The sequence below is a fragment of the Amblyomma maculatum genome, chromosome 2, assembly GCF_055883805.1.
Source record: "Amblyomma maculatum isolate TAMU_Amacu chromosome 2, ASM5588380v1, whole genome shotgun sequence".
Classification (NCBI taxonomy): domain Eukaryota; kingdom Metazoa; phylum Arthropoda; class Arachnida; order Ixodida; family Ixodidae; genus Amblyomma; species Amblyomma maculatum.
In genome coordinates this window covers 197,081,446-197,089,989 of record NC_139345.1, presented here as the reverse complement: position 1 = coordinate 197,089,989, position 8,544 = coordinate 197,081,446, and the positions used below count along the sequence as shown (strand labels likewise).

The following is an 8,544-nucleotide window of genomic DNA, read 5'->3' as shown; positions in this document are numbered from 1 at the left end:
AGAACAAGATGTCGAGTTAATTCGGATTAATTGAGTATAGGACCCAGGGGCGCGACTGAAATCGCACTCGTAGAGCCCCTTGGTTTTAAAGGAGCAATTGTGTTGTAGAACGGAATAGAGGAGCCTCCGGTGGTAGGCAGCACCGGTGCACCGGTCGGTGGATTATAAGCTTTCTCTATAGTCCATAGTGCTTATATATCAGGTTTACTACCCTCGATAACTGTACATTCGGGTTTAAAAACGCAACCTCAACGGTGCAGTTTCTTGCCAGTCTGGCTATTACATCCTCTGTCGCTGCATTGCGGAATCTATTACGTCACTGGGCGCGGATTTGGAAACGAAACCCTTGGTTTGCGTTTTTTTTTTCTTGTATTGGGACGCTTTAGAAGTGCGATGTCTCCACACTGCAAATTACACGTACGCTTTACAGCAAATAAGAATTAGCTACCATGAAACATCTTTATTTCAGGCGGTATATTACACCAATGTGAGACGATCATCCTGAGACGTCAATATTCAGACGGATTTCCGCGCACTCGACGTTCTAAGCTGAATGAATTTGAGCCATACTTATCTTCTGCCCTTCTGCAGAACTGCATTGACTATATTAGCCTTTCGGGGCAATATTTGTAAAATAGAATTGCACTTCATGCCTTTAAACGGCCTGACACCACCTCCGAACAATGAACGCACTCGGTACAGCGCGCTCCTTATTCGAGGCGAAATTGGAAGTGGAACCGCCTGCGAATCAACTATTATCGCTGCTATTACATCCGCCCCTAGTCACATGGCGTAGCAGCGGCGCCAGCCGAGTACGAGCACGTGCGCCTGTCGATAGAGATTTTAGCAAGTGTGCTGAGAAGCGAGCGTCGTCGGCTCCGCGCTCGCCAAACTTAACCTTGGCAGACATGTAGTAATAGAGCTATAATAAAGCTTTTCGCTCTAAAAGGCGGGATGGCTCGGGCACGTGGTCAGTAGAATTGTGTGACTCGCCTCGACTAGACGATGCCACGCCCGTTCCTCAAGCTCTTCTCGATGAGACGCACTGGGCTTATCACGTCTCATTCGTGCGTGGGGAGTCATTCCATTTTAAACAACACTTTTCTCCCAACTCCTAGGCGCACTTATGCAGTTGAAACAGAAATTAGCAAGAGTTTCTGTCTTTGAGGAAGCGTTACACGCTTGGCAGTGGGATGGAGAGTCGGCAGGCCCACTTCACTTTCGAGCGGGCTTTTGGAGCTCCAAAACATTCATGTTTCTCTATTTCTGATCGTGTTACAAATTTGAAAAGGCGGCAGGTACTTCTTGATGTCAAATTGCATTCTGCAGAGAAAAAAACGTCAATGCGCCAGCAATATTTGTGTATATATATATATATATATATATATATATATATATATATATATATATATATATATATATATATATATATATAATGTTATCTGAGGTCCTCGAAATTCGACAAATCATTGCTGCTACTGCTCCGAGTGCAGCGCTGTCAAAGTTCGGTTGTACTCTTGTGGATTCTAGCATACACGTGTAGCGACGTTTCAGAGACAGGTGTATTGGTTGCCTTTGTAGCCGTATAATGGCGTTTGGGTGGACGTCAATGAGTAATTACTCCCTTATTATAAATCTACTCTACCTTGGGGTCTCCCCGAATAATTATACAATTACCTTAGTCTTGTGCACATTTATCTCAGGCCAACCTTTCTGCTTTTCCTTTATAGATCTAAGTCAGTCTTCGCGGTTCATCCCCTCAGTTTATTAGCAACGTAATGTCATCCTCAAATCGTAGGTTACTCAGGCATTCTCCATCAACCCTTATCCCAAATTGCTCACATTCCAATTCTCTGACACTTTCTCTAAGCAAGCTCTGAATAGCGCTGGGGAGATCGTGCCACTCAGGCACACATTCTGTGGGGATGCGAAAATAACCCTCCTCTAAGGGCCCTCCTGCCAGCTCCCTTTGCGGAAAGCTGGCACCAACTCCTTACCAAGCCAGACAAGAACACACAATTTGCGCTTACTTCGTGGGCCCAGACTGTCGCCCACACATACGGGCCACACAGGACCCACCTGCTCTAATTCACGACATCTGTAGCAAATAAAGTTGTTTCTCTCTCTCTCTTTCTCTGTCTCCTTCTCTAACACCTTCCTTCCTGAGTATTTTATTACATTCTTTATGCAGAGCTGTAGTTGTTGTGCAGCCACCATAGATATATTTCAGTAGTTTCATATACGGCTCATATACACCCTGATATTCAATGCCTTCATGACTGCCTAGATTCGGACTGATGCAAATCGTCAAATGCTTAATCAATGAATGCTGTGTATTCAGTCTGATTATATTCCTTGTATTTTTTGCCACCTGGTAGAAAAAAGATGATTGTTGGTAGAATACCCTTTCCGAAAGCCTGCTTGATCATTTGTTTCACTGAAGTCAAATGTACTGATTCTATATGCCGTTACCTACCTTACCAAAGACTTTGTGCATAACTGATAATACGTTGATTACTCTGTAATTTTTCAAGCCTTTAGCGTCTCATTTCTTATGAATAAGGATACATTTAGCTTTTTCCATGATTCCGGTGCCGTTGATGCCACATCGCGTATACAGGGTGCCCAGGTTCTCTGGCACAGTACTCCCCCTCCGTCCTTCAACAAGCCAGTAGTTATCTGGTTCTCCCCACTTGTTTCTCCCTTATCATGACTTCTAAAGCTTCTTAACCTCGTCCGTCTTTATGGCCGGAACGTCTGACTGCTCTTCACTACTGCCAACCTGATTATTGTCTCAAATACTTCGGGTGCTGTGAACGCCAGTATAGAACAACTCGGCTACTTTGACAATGTTGTCCATATTAGTGATGACATTTGCCCGTCTTGTCCCTTAGCGCATACATCTGACCTTTTCCTGTGCATAATTTCCTCTTCACTGATTTAAGAATACCACCATTCTTAAGAGGTTAGCAGGCGAATAAAGCATACTTTTGACCAATATGTTCAGCCCAAACAACGTTCTGTCTTAGTGGAGGGACGAGAACTAGTTGCGTGACTCTCGGTCAGCAAACATATAGGTGGTAACGTATCGGCGGGACAAAATTAAGTGGAGCACGATATTTCGTTCTAAAATTTTTGACGCGTTGTATAGTTGAAACTGCCTGTCGTGGTATGTGAGAATCGGTAGTAGACGCCAGAGTCCGTTCACTTGGGCAAATATTGCTGTCTTATTTTCAGTGCAGGAGGCGTGATTTTAATTTGAAATGAAAACCTTTCTCCGTTTACTTGTGACCGCGCCTGTACTTTTAGCGAATAAGGGATCAGTATGAAGAATATTCAACCTTACTAGAGGTATAAATCAAGGTGGGTTTGGAGTAAACGGCAAGCACTCGAAGATTATGACTAGCAGCTTACCGGTATCGCTCAAGAGGAAAGTATACAACATTTGCATCTTGCCTGTACTCACCTACGGGGCTGAAACGTGGAGGCTAACCAAGAGAGTTCTACTTAAGTTGAGGACAACCCAGAGGGCTATGGGACGAAAAATGGTAGGGGTAACATTAAGGGATAGGAAGCGAGCAGAGTGGGTCAGAGAAATAACTCAAGTTACCGACATTCTAGTAGAAATTAAGAAGAAATGGACATGGGCAGGACATGTAGTGCGAAGAGAGGATAACCGATGGTCGTTGAGGGTAACAAACTCGATTCCAAGGGAAGGAAAGCGTAGCAGGGGGCGGCAGAAAGTTAGGTGGGCGGATGAGGTTAAGTTAGCAGGGGTGAATTGGGATGCAGCTAGATCAGGACCAGGTTAATTGAAGGAATATGGGAGAGGCCTTCGCCCTGCAGTGGGTATAGTCAGACTGATGATGATGACGAGTTTGGAGTACGCGCCCGTAGTTTTAAAGTTGTTTCCCATTGCTCGCTTATCGCTGTGGCTGTGTCGTTCTCAATTTTTTCAAGCATAATTGACACCTGTTCTTTGAAAGCATCGCCATCCAAAATTTTCGCGTTCAATTTCCACAGCTCCCATGTGAAGATTTCCTTTTTTGCCTTGTGTCTAATGTCAACCCTTACCAGGCAATGGTCACTGAATTAAACAGACTTCACGTGATACTCACGACAGAGCGCAATCAGTTCGGCCAACACGTACACCCTAGCTAGTCTGTCATGACTTGCTGCTTTAAAATGCGTGAAGCGAACGCACAGCTCGTTTCCTAGGGATTCCGCCACGTATTCGAGCCTAAATTCGTCAGTTATTTTGCTCAATACTGCCGTGCTGGCGTCTCTGTGCGGTGTAACACTCGCTTTATCACGCGCCGATAGCACGCAATTAAAGTCGCCCATCAGTACAAGTTTTCGGTCAACACTCATAAAATTTTTGAGACATTCAAAAAACTGTCGTCTTTCCTCGAGCACATTAGGAGCATATAAACATATCACCCGCCACTCTACTGAGCCAAAAGCAAAATCGCATACAATCGTGCGCCCCGACATGTCCGTCCTCACTGCCTGGACATCCAGCTTCAAATGTTGCCGAACAAAGAGTGCACACCCCGCAGATCTCCCCACAGCATGACTAACACATGCGTAGTACATTGACGTGAAAGGGAGCACCATACTCTCGGTCTCATCGTTGCCTTCGATTTTAGTTTACTGTACAGCAAGGATGTCTATATCTTGTTCCACTGCCAACCTATATAACTGCCGTTGTCTCCTCCTCGCTGTAAGCCCTCGAACATTGACTGTGGCGAGTCGAAAGGACCTATCTGGTAGCGCCATTATAGCATGAAAATAGACCGAGAGTACGGTGCTCACCTTGGACGTCAGGTCCCGAGGCGCAGGATCCAGCGCACGGCAATTGTCTGCGCTTACATCTACGAAGCAGGTGGCGGCGGAGGTGGAGCCGGCGGCGTTGTTGCCGTCAACCTCCGCTTGGAAGCGTTGTTCGGCCGTAGGCGCAACGACGGCCGACACATGGGACCTGCCTTTGAAGGTGGTTCTCCGGTGGCGTTCAGTCCAGGAGACGCTCCGTCTGGCTCGGCGACTTCGTGCGAGCGCTTAGTTGCCGAGACGGCGGCGTCTTTCTTGGAAGTGTCCATGGCCTCCTACACCCCACTCACGCTTTCCACAGACAGCACAGTGTTGTCTTTTTCTTGCACCACGGCTGGCGTACTAGGCTCCTCTGTTGACACAAGTGCGTCTTCTTCAAGGTTTCGCGTTTCTTCCGCGACTGGGCTCCCTGATGCATGCTCGGCAGACGCCTTTTCGTCCTTAGCAATACTAGCCTCTAACCTTGCTGTTGCTTCAGCATCAGCCTCGTCCATTAGGAGGTCCGAGTTATCGTCACTCCCCATGGGCCCTGCGACGCTGGCGTAGGTGCGCACGCACTCCGTCTCATCGTGGCCAAAACGACGACACAGCACGCAGCGCGGTACCTTGCAGTCTCGACGAATATGACCGGTGCTCTGGCAGCGCAGGCAGAGTGGTGCCCTACCCGGCACTACCACAAGGGCCAGCTCACCGGCAATTCTCAGCTGATGTGGTATGTCCTCCAGCGTCACCCCCGCCTTGAGTTTCAGCGTCACGGTTCGTGTCGTCGAACCCTTGTCCGAAACACCGTTGACCCTCCAGCGTTCCTTCACCACTTCAGTCGTTCTTCCGTATGCGAGCAAAGCTGCCCGTACGTCGTCGTCAGGTACGGTGGGAAGCAACCAGTGCTACTTCAACCGGATGTCTTGATTAGACGGGTCGATGAGTACGCAGCGATGACTCTTCACTTGTACTTCGGCATTCTCGAGCAACCTGTTTGCACCTTCAGCACACTTGAACGTGACTGCCCAAGCGTGATTCATTTGATACGCCCCCAAGGCCGAAACCTCGGGGAGCAGTTTCAAACGGCCAGCGTATCCCTGAAGTCTTCCACACGGTAGGGCCGGGCTCTCACATCAGCATGCATAAACACGGTATTCAAAACCAAACGCCCTGAAGGCAGACTAGGTAGAACAACACGGTACTCATCATTCGATGAAGCAGAAACCCTGTTACCGCGGCCAGAAACCGCCGCTGACACCGCTCCGTTGGAGCACATGATAAGCACGTCCGCTCGTTAGCGCGGCCGGAAGTGGAATCCCCTCAGCCACGAGTTCGATGCATGAAAGCAGTACAAAAGCGCTTCTAGTGAATGCGGTGTTGCGTTAGAAACGTGCCGTAGAACGTTATACTGCGGTGTATATCGGTAATTATGAGCATGTTACTTACAGAAGTCGCAGTTACACGAGTAGCGAAGTACGTTTCCGTTACATTTCTTCTGCGCTCTGCGCACATGCAGAGCCATCTTGCGGCAAACACAGAAGAACCCCTCCTCGCAATGTGCGGCGCTGCCCCGACACGTGGCGCGCCACTCGCCCCTGACGTTTCGCCGTGCACCCTCACGGGTTGTAGAATCAAGCGTCTTTCCTTTCTTTAGATCACTATCTTCGCTCACCCGCTTCTCCCATTCGGGCCGCGCGGGTACCGGTGCAAGGATGCCCCAATACCCTTGCGTTTAATAAGTTTTCTCGCTCTCTCCCCTTCCAACATCCAGCGTGCGTCACTCAAACAGTGGTGTTTAGGCGACCCGGCTCCTCTTTCCGCTCACAGCACGATTGCTAGGTGCAGCGTCTGATGTCGGACGCCTCTGACGTGATCGCTGCGCCGTAGCGCTTCTGCTGGGAAAGCGTGCCAGTAGATTAACACGGGAGCAAGGAACATTGTAGTATGCACAACACAGTGCGATAATGTAGATTGTGAGAAGCACTTGTTTGAACAAATAATCAGAAAAACGTTGTACAGTGCACTTAGAAGTGTTGAGTATGAAAACTATGTCTTTGTGTGCCTCAAGAGCATACCGAGCGAATGAGTGAGCGGTGCGAACGAGGTGCAATAACGCTATTGCGTTCCACCCTTGAAGGCGAAGCTTAAGCGTCCTCCAAATTTTTCGTTTGCTTCTTCGTACAGCCACAGCAACAACAGCGTCGAAATGCGTTCGTGCGTGGTCGCGTCCGCGTTCATCCGCGCACTGTGCAAAGTTGCCGCTTGGTGCAGTGCCTCTCGCGCTTCCATGTGACCTGGCTGAAGACGCATTGCGCACCTGTCTTGATGGTAGTTTCTTTTCCGCTTCGAAGATGGACTCTCTTGGATGAGGTCGATGCAGAAAGCTACGGAGACTGGTTGCTACAGATACTGTGCGGGGGCCTCCTACGACGAGTATGTCACGGTGAGTTCTATACGCTCAATGGCCTATGTATGTATGTATAACTTGATTAAGGAGCCGGCAAACGACGGGTTGTTGTTGTTGAGAACTTTTCCACCGATGTAGGAGGCCCCCTACTCCCCGCCCCTGGCACGTAGGCCTATGGGACGGAGGCAGGGGCCTCTGCGACAGTGTTTCTTCGCGGCTTCAGGTTGGCGGGGGACTCGCTCCACAGTAGCAGTTCCCAGGCTTCTCAACTATTTATAGAGTAGAGAGCTCGGGCTAGCTCGTGCTTCCCCTTGTTGCCGAGGACAGATTCGTGCGCAGGGGTCAAGATAATTCGAATCCTTTCCAGTTTTCCTTTCTCTAAAATTTTGGCTGCCTCCTTCAAGACCCTCCCTTTTCCAAAGATCCAGACAGCTGTTTTGCTGTCACTAATAACTATGCTGGCTTCCGTTCCAACGCAAGCGAACGCTATTGCAACTTCTTCAGCCGTGTCTACATTTCGGTGGCGGGTACGCCGCGGCCGTTGACGACCGCAGCCACCGCCGCCCCGACCTCCCGCTAGCCGCGTCCACATAGTCGACCTCCCCCAGCTTCATTTTCCCCGCTTTCTTTGCGAGCGTCTCGGCCCTCTTTTGTCTCCTCTCCATATTGTACGTAGAGTGCATGTTTTTAGGTGGGGGTGCATTATTATATATTCGCGACACTTTCGTGGAATGTCCACTTTGTTGCTTGTTCCACTATCTGACTGCAATCCCACCCAGCCGAGGATGGTTTTGCCCGTGGTGGTTCTGCTCAATCTTTCTAGTTGCGCCATGCGCACAGCCTCCGCTAGTTCCGTCCAATTGTTGTGCACCCCCATTTCGAGGAGGCGTTCAGTCGAGGTCGAGATAGGTATTCCCCGAGCCCTCTTCGCGCATCGTCTGATGAGTGCGTCTATTCTCTGCTTTTCGTCTGATCTGGTGTTTAGGAATGGTGTGGCGTAACATATGCGGCTAATGATGTAAGCCTGCATTAGTTTCAGGAGGCCTCGTTCCTTAAGGCCCCGACCCTTGAGTGCGATTCTCCTGAACTTGCGTGACTTGCGTGGCATACGCGTTGTTTCTTTACCGTTGTATCGTTGTACCCATCTGCTTGTAGAAACAGTCCCAGGATCCTAATTTGTTCGACTTTTGGCACTGTTTGGCCGTCTACTGTTACGCTGATGTTTATCTGGCGTTTGCATCTGAGCGCCTTCGGGTTGTAGATAAACAGTTCCAATTTTTGTGGAGAGCACGAGAGGCCCCTTTCGGCCGCATAGGACACCACGG

At 49.1% G+C, this 8,544-nt stretch overlaps 1 pseudogene; it reads right to left on the bottom strand.

Annotated features, from left to right (window-relative positions):
- Window positions 1–5,105: 5,105 nt before the first annotated feature.
- Window positions 5,106–6,088, bottom strand: LOC146200871 (uncharacterized; annotated as a pseudogene).
- Between the last annotated feature and the right edge of the window lie 2,456 nt (window positions 6,089–8,544).